Source organism: Narcine bancroftii, chromosome 5 (genome assembly GCF_036971445.1).
Source record: "Narcine bancroftii isolate sNarBan1 chromosome 5, sNarBan1.hap1, whole genome shotgun sequence".
NCBI classification, from domain to species: Eukaryota; Metazoa; Chordata; class Chondrichthyes; order Torpediniformes; family Narcinidae; genus Narcine; species Narcine bancroftii.
In genome coordinates this window covers 191358976-191370532 of record NC_091473.1, presented here as the reverse complement: position 1 = coordinate 191370532, position 11557 = coordinate 191358976, and positions in this window count along the sequence as shown.

Here is an 11557-nt window from a genome sequence, read left to right as displayed (position 1 = left end):
TGTGAGAGAGTAGAAAAATTTTGGGATGATCTCAATCAGATATTAAATAAAATAACAGAAAACAATATACCAAAGAATCCAGAGATCTTTCTCCTAAGTAACATAAAAAATAAAGAATTTGGAATTGACTTGGAAGATGCACAAAAAAGATTTGTTAAGATAGCCCTAGCCGTAGCAAAAAAATGTATTATGTCAACCTGGAAATTGGAAGATAATTTGAAAATACAACAATGGTATATAGAAATGAATAAATGTATTCCATTAGAAAAAATAACATATAGTTTAAGAAATAATATTGAAATATTCGAACAAGTATGGGAGCCTTACATTAAATACAATAGCGAAAACCTACCGGGAACAAACATTACCTAAGTTGATGGAAGGAGAAGAAAAGAAAAGAATGGACTCAGTAGAATTTCTGGTGTATTTTTGTTGAATGACAACATTGTCTGACTGAATTAATGCAACCTAGATTGTATACCTAAAATGGATGAGAGGGGGGGTGTGGGGGGGTGGCTTGGGAGGAGGGAGGGGGGGGGAGAAAAAGTCACTGTAAATGTGTGAAAAAGAAAAAGTGTATATCATGGCTATTGTGATTTATGGTGTGAAAAATAAAAAATTTTAAAAAAAAAGAAAGGACATCTGTGTACCAAGAACATTTAATCTTCCTGCTTGTTTTGATCACAGACTGTCAGAGGCCTAGCCTTGATGCAAAATAAACCATTGTATTCAAAGTGATAAGCTGAAAATTATGTTATTCGTTAATAGCCTAGCATGCTAGCTTGCTTGTTTATCTTTCTTGCTGTGCTGGGAATCGGTGCTTGGGTAAGCAGTTTTTGGGTAATATAAGCCATGGTCCCGCTGCTGAAGAGAGAGACTCTCCGAGTGGTGGCAACATCTCTCAGCAAGAAGAAGAACTTCTAGACTCCAGCCAACGTCCCGGTCAGGGGAGGTGGAGAAGCTGCTACCGGCGCCCTGACAACCAACTACAAGTGTGCAGTTGTTGCCTCGCTTCGGCAGTTGGGACCAGTCCAAGCGTTGATAAGTATAATTGGGAAAGGCTTGCATATTGTAGTGTGAAATCAGCTTTTGAATTTGTAATAAACATTTGTATAAACTGAACTGCTCTCAGTGTGTGTGTGTCTATTTTCTTTCGGTAGCTTAAACACTGTGACCAATCTAAAATGAACAAAGTGAGAGGTATAAGTTTACCCAAGACACAGACTCAACGACAAAATCATTTAAAGACTTACTTTTGTACTTTATTGATTTTTCTCTCTCTGTATTGCACAGTTTGATAACAGTTCTTTATTTGTTTACTGGTGTACAGTTTTTTTTGTACTACCAATAAGTGGTAAATCTGCCTCGACCGCAGGAAAAAGAATCTCGGGTTGCATGTGCATTGACAATAAATCTAAAATCTGTACGTATGACGGTAAACTGTCCTCTTATTTCTTCCAGACTGTAATGTTAGCACGTTATTTTTCCATTAAGCACTCAGGATTCAATAATGAAATCAACAATTTTCCAGTTTGTGCCTGAACTGGTTGGTTCAATCTGTAACATTATAAATTTTCTCTCCACGGTTGCTGTTTCATTTGCTGGGCTTTTTGGTGTTCACTTTATTCTGGATTTGCAGCTTAGAACCATTGAACGTTACAGCACAGAAACAGGCCCCCTTTAGTTATTCTAGTCTGTGCCGAACCATATTTTCTGCCCTGCACCTCCATCCACGTACCTGCCCAAATTCTTCTTAAATGTTTGAAATTGAAGCCACACTCAGCTGGCAGCTCGTTCCACCACTCTCTGCGTGAAGATGTTCCCGTCAACTTTTCTCCTTAATCCGTGTCCTCTGGTCTATATCTCATCTATCCTTTGTGGAAAAAGCCGACCTACATTTACTCCACCTATCCCCCTCATAATTTTAAATGCCTCCATCAAATCTCCCCTCATTCTCTCAGTTCCTCAAGTCCAGGCAACATCCTAATAAATCTCTGCACTCTTTCAATCTTATTGATATCTTTCCTGTAGTTTGGTGACCAGAACTGCACACAATGCTCCAATTTTGGCCTCACCAATGTCTTATACAACGTTACCATAACATCCCACCTCCTGTTCTCAGCCTCTGAAACTTCATCGAGGGAATGGTCCACATCTCAACTAAAAGAACAACCAGCAAAATAAATGAGTGGATCTCCCAGTGTCCACCAAATTTCAATTCCCTGTCCCATTCCCTTGCTGGCTTGTCCTTCCAGACTGCCAGTCTGAGATCACCTGCAAATTGGAGGAACAGCACCCCTTCTTCTATCTGGGTGCCCTCCAACCAGACGGCGTTAACACTGGTTTCTGGTGGTTGCCCCCACCCCTCCCATCTCCCTCTCTCTAGCCCAGTTGCTCTCAACCTTTTTCTTTCCACTCACATACCCTATGCTCTGTGATGAGTAAGGGATTGCTTAAGGTGGGATGCGAGTGGAAAGAAACAGGTTTGAAAACCACTGTTTTAACTGTCCCTCATTGCATGGTTTCATAACTCCAAAGGAAATGGGCCAACGACAATTTTTCTCCAGCAAAATATTCCAGCAACAATTGGGTTGAGAGCAGTGATTCTCAACCTTCCCACCCACATCCCACCTTAACCAATCCCTTACTCATCGCAGAGCACCAATGGCACAGGGATTACTTAAAGTGGGATGTGAGTGGGAAGAAAAGGATTGCTCTAGCCCCTTTTATATAGGAACCCTCAAGCCAATTTTCATCTGGCTTTTAAATTCTCCCCTTGCCTGCATGAACACAGGACAGATGGATTGGCGGGCCCACTTGCTCCAACAAGGGACCTAGGGTCAGAGGTGGAGCAAAGTCGCGCAGCCTCCTGTGTAAACCAACCAGTGCTGAAACTGGCTCGGAAGGGCCGCGATGCCGCTGCCCTCAGCCTGTGACTGAAGTGCACAGATTTTAAAATTAAAAGAGACAGAAATTGCGGACTCAACATCGAATTGCGATGTCGATCCTTTCCAAATGGTTCAAAATTTACCTGTAGCACAATATTCACCCAATCCCAGGCGCAGGCGGAAGCAATGCAAGCCAGTTTGCCAATTTAATTTCTTGCCAAAGTAACGACTGGTGGAATGGCAAGAGAGGGTGTTATGAGGTCAAGCAAAGTGTTTTTACAGCCAATGCTAACACAAATCATTGCAAATGATTGTGGACTCAGTCGAGATCACTTCCTGGCACTTGTCCTACCTCACAGCAGAGGGTGGCCCATTGTGTTTCACCTCCCATTCACCGTCCCCTTTTCCCTGGGAAGCCAGCTGGCTGAAAGCAAAAGGTGGACTCAGCGATCCACTTTCAGCGTGAACACTTTCTGATTTTCCCCTTTTACATAGATCGGGAGTTAGGCCTGTGACAGAGTATATAGATATGTTTTTGGGGAGATAAATTGGAAAAGGTTTGTAGGAGCAGGTCACATACAAACACTTGAAAACAGATCTTATTTGAAATACTGGAGCTCTCCTAATGCTAGACATAGCGGCCCCACAGCTTTTGCAAGAGCTTTGGAGAGGGCCAAAAAGACCACTAATGGATTGTTGGTTACAAAAAGACAACAGATGAAAGATCTTGTTGGATCTGCAGATTGTCTGGAGCTATTCTAAGAGGGTCATGTGGTTTGGCAAGCAGAGAGAGTCAAACAGGCTTTTTCTCTCTGAGAGAGAGGGAAAAAAACTTCTACAGTGTTACAACCAGCAACAGCAGTTGGGACTGGAACAGGACAAGCTGTCAAGCTTGTGTAAAACCCCATTTGGAAGATGGGTTGTGAGTGCTTCGTTCAGCCTGGTCAAAGCCCTTGTGGTTCATGCAAGAGGAGTCTAATGTTTCACTTGGAATAAGGGAAAAAAGAAGGAACTCTGTGGTGACCTGAAAGGAAGAGGTTATCATCTGAGGAACTCTCAGGGGGCAGGTTTTGTAGGCAAGACACTGAAGTGGCTGATTAAAAAGGAATCAGTTGTGGGTGTCTTGGAACAACAAATCTCTCTCTGAAACCCGACAAGAACCTTCCTGAGCGGTAACCATTTACCTTTCAAGCACTAAAGCCTGGTGAATTTTATACATGTTAAATTCTGTGCACAATATAAGAATTTCCTGCAACGATTAAACTTGGAGGAATGAGAAGCCAGATTGGTCTGTGAACCAAAGAAGTTTTCTAAACTTGCACATAGATTACATACACGTGCGCTTAGAATGAGAAGGGGGTTGTTACCTTCCCTCTGCCTCCTTTAGCTCAGCTCTGCATTCACAGAGCGAAACCACCCCCCCCCCCATAAATTCTCATCTTTCCTGAAGGAGTCACGTTATGGAATAGTGGCCGGTCAGGGAATTCCAGCCCTCTCCCGAAAAGTTAAAAAAAACATACAAAGTACAAAGGTACAAGATTAAAATTTATAATAAAGTAAAAATAAAGGTGAGAAGAAAATGGCAGCGAAGAGAGAAAAGTCGAAAACAACAGGAAGAAAAGAGGAAGAAAGAATGTCTGAAGAAGAAGGTGAAGGCCTTAACTGTCCGAAGAGGCCAGCCGCGGAGAGAGAAGCCCGCTCCCGCAGGTCAGTGGAAGTCCCGGGCTCGGGACTACAAAAATGGCTCGCAGAGCCGAGTAAAAGTGCGCAACCGCGCATGCGCGAGGAGTCGCACATGCGCGATGCGCATGAAAAAAAACACACTGACGGGAGGGGGGAACAGCTGCGTAGTCGATCTACACAGCTGAGAGAGACACCTGCAGCACAGCAGCAGGTGCAGAACAGAGACAATAACGACAACAAGAAAGAAGACGGTAAAAAGAAAACAAGGAAACAACAGATGGCCAACCCAGAGGAAGAAGAAGAAGAACAGAAAGAAGTGGAAGAAGAAGAGAAAGGCAAGACAATGGATGTATCTTTTTTTAAAGAATATATGGAATCAGTGAAAGAATGGCAATTACAAGAATTTAATGAGATAAAAAGAAGAATTAAGAATGCAGAAGAAAAAATGAATAAAATGGAAATGGCCATATCAGAGATAGGAAAAAGAGTGGAAAATATAGAAGAATGAGAAACAATTGTAGAAATGGAAGTAGAGGACTTAAAAGAGAAATTAGAAGAATCTAATTAAAAAAGTTAGAGACACAGGAGCTGTTAGCTCAGAAGATAGATATAATAGAAAACTATAATAGAAGAAATAATATAAAGATAGTGGGCCTTAAGGAAGATGAAGAAGGCAAGAATATGAGAGAATTTATAAAAGATTGGATCACCAGGGTCCTGGGAAGACCAGAATTACAGGAAGAAATGGAAATAGAGAGGGCACATATAAATTTAACCCCGAAACCACAACCACAGCAAAAACCAAGATCCATTTTAGTAAAATTCTTAAGATATACAACAAGAGAAAATATATTGGAGAAAGCAATGAAGAAAGTAAGAGAGGACAAAAAGCCACTGGAATATAAAGGTCAAAAAAAAATTTTCTATCCAGACATAAGTTTTGAACTCCTGAAGAAGAGGAAGGAGTTTAATACAGCAAAAACGATGTTATGGAAAAAAGGATATAAATTTATGTTAAAGTACCCAGTGGTACTTAAAATAGTTATTCCAGGGCAACAAAACAGACTATTCTCGGATCCAGAGGAAGCAAGGAAATTTGCAGAACAACTACAAAACAAGCAGAGAGATGAAGACATGTAATGAGAGTAAAAATGACCACGAACTAAATGTATGTGTGTAAAGGGGTATATGTGTGTATATATATAGTGTGTATACATGAATGTATCCGTATTTAGAGGAAAATATATAGAGTATAGACAAGAATTAATAAGGGAGGGAAAGGGAATAGAGGGAATAAGGAGGGAATTGAAAGAGTGACCTTTGTTACATATGAAAATTGAAATCTTTTCTGGTGGGGGCTGGGTGGGGAGGAGTTACGGTCACTACAAAATCAGTTGACGTTTGCGAGTGAATTCGCAAATCCAAATGGAGAGGGGAGATGTGGTTGTCCGACAAGGGATAAAGGGCAACTCAGGAGGGGGAGGGGAGAATGTGGTTAAAGAAGTTTTAAATAGGAGAATAAGGAAAATGTTTGATGTTTTAGAAATGTTGTCTTATAAAGTGTTCTAAACAAGAAAGCAGAAATGGATAAGAAGGAAAGGTGATGATGGAGAAACGGAAAGGGAAGATAAACAAAGTATGAAATGACTACGCTGAACTATATGACTTTAAATATTAACGGAATACATAACCAAATCAAAAGGAAGAAACTGCTAAATTTACTGAAAAAAGAAAAAATTGATATAGCATTTGTGCAAGAAACACATTTAACTGAATTGGAGCACAAGAAATTAAAGTGAGATTGGGTAGGACGCGTAACAGCAGCGTCGTATAATTCAAAAGCAAGAGGAGCAGCTATATTAATTAATAAAAATGTGCCAATTAAAATAGAAGAGGAAATAATAGATCCAGCAGGGAGATATGTAATGATAAAATGTCAGATATATTCAGAGTTTTGGAATCTACTCAATGTATATTCATCTAACGAAGAAGATCAAAAGTTTATGCAAGATATTTTTTTGAAGATAGCAGATACGCAAGGTAACATATTAATAGGAGGGGATTTCAACCTGAATTTGAATTCAAATATGGACAAAACTGGGAAAAAATTTAACAGAAAGAACAAAGTAACCAAATTTATAATTAAATCGATGCATGAAATGCAACTTTTGGATATATGGAGGAAACAACACCCAAATGAAGAGGAATATTCATATTACTCAGGTTGACATAAAACATACTCAAGAATAGACCTATTTCTGTTATCAGCTCGTATGCAAGATAGAGTAAGAAAAACAGAATATAAAGCTAGAATATTATCGGACCATTCACCCTTAATATTGACAATAAAGTTAGAGGACATCCCTCCAAGAATGTATAGATGGAGATTAAACTCCATGCTACTCAAAAGGCAGGATTTTAGAGAATTAATTGAAAGACAAATTCAAATGTATTTTGAAATAAATACGGAATCAGTGAAAGATAAGTTTATACTATGGGATGCAATGAAAGCGTTCATTAGAGGGCAAATAATAAGTTATGTAACCAAGATGAAGAAGGACTATAATCAGGAAACAGAGCAGTTGGAAAGGGAAATAGTAAATATAGAAAAAGAATTAGCAATGAAGGAAGACACAACTAAAAGAAGAGAATTGGCAGATAAAAAAATAAAATATGAAACACTACAAACATATAAGGTGGAGAAGAACATAATGAAGACAAAACAGAAATATTATGAACTAGGAGAAAAAACGCACAAAACTCTAGCATGGCAGCTTAAGACAGAACAAGCTAAGAAAATGGTATTGGCGTCAAGGAAAAAAGACAAACAAATCACATATAATCCAGCGGAGATCAAGGAAAACTTTAGAGAATTCTATGAACAATTATACCAAACTGAAAACGAAGGGAAAGAAGGGAAAATAGATTAATTTTTAACTAAAATTGAACTACCAATTAATTCCTCCCCTCCTGGAAGTAATCAACCAGATTGATAAAACACAAAGCTTACCAGATTCATGCAAAACAGCAATAATTACAGTAATACCAAAGACAGGGAAAGATCTACTCGCACCAGCATCATATAGACCAATATCATTACATAACATAACAATTACAGCACGGAAACAGGCCATTAGGCCCTTCTAGTCCGCACCGAACCAAACACCCCTTTCTAGTCCCACCTCCCTGCACAATGCCCATAACCCTCCATCTTCTTCTCATCCATATACCTGTCCAACCTTTTCTAAAATAATACAATTGACTCCGCTGCCACTATTTCTCCCGGAAGATCATTCCACATGGCTACCACTCTCTGAGTAAAGAAGTTCCCCCTCATGTTACCTCTAAACTTAACACAGATTATAAGATAATAGCTAAACTATTAGCAAACAGATTAGCAGAGTATGTACCGAAAATGGTAAATCTAGACCAAACTGGATTTATTAAAATAAGACGCACAACAGACAATATTTGTAAATTTATTAACTTAATTCATGCAGTAGAAGGGAGTAAAGCGCCAACAGTAGCAGTTGCTTTAGACGCAGAGAAGGCCTTTGACAGAGTAGAATGGAATGATTTATTCAAAGTATTGCAAAAATTCAGTTTACCAGAGAAGTATATTAATGGGATTAAAGCATTATATAAGGGACCATTGGCGAAAGTGACAGTAAATGGATATATATCAAAGCAATTTAACTTAAGCAGGTCAACACGGCAGGGATGCCCACTATCACCCTTATTGTTCGCGTTAGCTTTAGAACCACTAGCAGAATTGATAAGAACAGAAAATAATATAAAAGGGATAAAAATAAAAGACAAGGAATATAAAATCAGTTTATTTGCGGATGATGTTATAGTATACTTAACAGAACCAGAACTATCAATAAAAGAATTATATAAGAAATTGAAGGAATATGGAGAAGTGTCGGGTTACAAGATTAACGTAAATAAAAGTGAAGCAATGCCAATGAATAATGTGGATTTCTCAAAATTTAAGAAGGAATCACCATTCAGATGGCAAATGCAAGCAATAACATACCAAATAAATAAAAATCTCAGCCATCTATATAAACTCAATTATTATCCACTCATGAAAAAATTACAGGACGATTTAGGGCATTGGAAAGATTTACCATTAACACTAATAGGAAGGATAAACTGTATTAAAATGAACATTTTCCCAAGGATATTATACCTATTTCAGGCATTGACAATACACTTGACAGAGAAATTCTTCAAGGAGTTAAAGAAAATAATAAGGAAATTTTTATGGAAAGGGGGGAAACCGTTGATAGCACTAGATAAATTAACAGAATAGTATAAACAAGGAGGCTTACAACTGCCAAACTTTAAAAATTATTATAGAGCCGCACAATTAAGATACCTATCAGATTTTTATCACACAAGGGAAAAGCCAGATTGGACTAGATTAGAATTAGATAAAATAGGGGAAAAGATACCTGAACACGTATTATATAAATGGGATGAAAAATTGGTACAACATAGAACTTCTCCAGTATTACACCATCTCCTCAATATTTGGAAAAAGATTCATGTAGAAAGGAATAAAACAAATTATCAATTACCAAAACTAATATTGACGCAAAATAAGTTACTCCCTTTTACAATAGATAACCTTTCCTTTAGAGAATGGGATAAAAAAGGGATCAAAAGAATAGAAAATTGTTTTTCAGGAAATAGATTATTATCCTTTGAACAAATGAAAGATAAATAAAATATAACTCAAGATACAGTGCTGGCATATTACCAATTGAGATCCTACTTGAAGGACAAATTAGGAAGCAGTCTGAGTTTACCAGAGGGAAGTAACTTTGAATATGTGATTACAGATACAATGATAATCAAAAGATTTATAACAAATATGTATATTAAACTGCAAGAAAAGGAGAATGAGGAAACAAATGGTAAAACTAAACAAAAATGGGAACAAGATTTAAATATAAAGATAAAAAAGGAAACATGGGAGAAGTTATGTTCTGGAACGATGAGAAATACAATAAATACGAGGTTACGTATGATACAATATAACTGGATACACAGGCTCTACATTACACCTCAAAAGTTAAATAAATGGGACCCAACAGTATTAGACAGATGTTTTCGATGTAAAAAAGAAATGGGAACAACAATTCATGCAATCTGGACATGTGAGAAAGTAGAAAAATTTTGGGAAGATCTAAACCAAATATTAAATAAAATTACAGAAAACAATATACCATAAAATCCAGAGATCTTCCTCCTAAGTAACATAAAAAACAAAGAATTTGGAATTGATTTGAATGGTGCACAAAAAAGATTTGTTAAGATAGCTCTAGCCGTAGCAAAAAAATGCATTATGTCAACCTGGAAATTGGAAGATAATTTGAAAATACAACAATGGTATATAGAAATGAATAAATGTATTCCATTAGAAAAAATAACATATAGTTTAAGAAATAATATTGAAATATTTGAACAAATATGGGAGCTTTACATGAAACACAATAGAGAAAACCTACCGGGGACATTCACTACCTAAATTAACAAAAGGAGAAGGAAATGAAAAGAATTGACTCAGTGGGATTTCTTGTTTATTTTTATTGAATGACAACATTGTTTGACTGGTTTAATGTATCCTAGATTTTGTACTTTAAATGGACAGGGGGGGGGAGGTAGGGAGGGTGGGATGGGTGGAAGGGGGGGGGGGGGGAGAAAATGGCACTGTATATATTTGAAAAGGAAAAAGTATGTATCATGGTCATTGTGGTTTATGGTGTGAAAAATAAAAAATTTTTAAAAAAAATTCTCATCTTTCATCCTCTCCATATCCAATTATCACCTTTTGTCTGTGGGTCTGTTCTCTTTTAAAAAAAGTTTATTCCAATAACATGACAAAAGTACACACAGAACTGCATCTAAATATGGACCTGCGGGGAGGAGTCACGTGATGGAGTAGTGGCCGGACGGTGAACTCCAGCCCTCTCCAGAAAAGTCGGGAAAAACGAGAGAAAATACAAAGGCACAGAAATACAAGTTAAAGAAAAGTGAATATAAAGGTGGAAAGAAGATGGAGACAAAAGGAGAAAAATCAAAATCAACGGAAAGAAGAGAGGAAGAGAAGACAACGGAGGAAAAAGGTGAAGGCCTTACCTGTCCGAAGAGGCCCGCTGTGGAGAGAAGACCCCACTACCTCAGGTCGGTAGAAAGAGAACTACAACAATGGCTCACAGAGCCGAGTAAAAGTGCGCAACCGCGCATGCGCGACTCCTCGCGCATGCGCGATGCGCATACAAAAAAACACACCGACGGGAGGGGGGACCAGCTGGGGAGTCGATCTCCACAGCCGGCAACGACAGCTGCAGAACACCTGCAGCAAGAAGACACCACAGAAGACAATGGAAACAAGAAAGAAGAGGAGGAAAGGGCAGCAAAGAAACAACAGATGGTCAACCTAGAGGAAGAAGAAGAGGAAGAGGAAGAGTACAGGGAAATAGAAGAAGAAAAGATAGGCAAGGTAAAGGAGATACTTGCTCTTGTTAGAGGATACATGGAGTCATTTAAAGAATGGCAAACACAGGAATTCAATGATTTAAGAAGAAGAATAAACAACACAGAAAAGAAAATAAATAAAATGGATATGACCTTAACAGAAATGGGGAAAAAAATGGACAAGATGGAAGAACGGGCAATAGCAGCAGAAATGGAGGTAGAAGACTTAAAAAAGAAATTGCAGGAATCTAATAAAAAAACTAAAGAGACACAAGAATTACTAGCCCAAAAAATAGATATAATGGAAATTTATAACAGAAGAAATAACATAAAGATAGTGGGCCTTAAGGAAGATGTAGAAGGCAAGAATATGAGGGAGTTTATAAAAGAATGGATCCCTAAGGCCCTAGGATGTCCAGAACTACAGCAAGAAATGGAAATAGAAAGGGCACATAGAGCATTGGCCCCTAAACCACAACCACAACAAAAACCAAGAT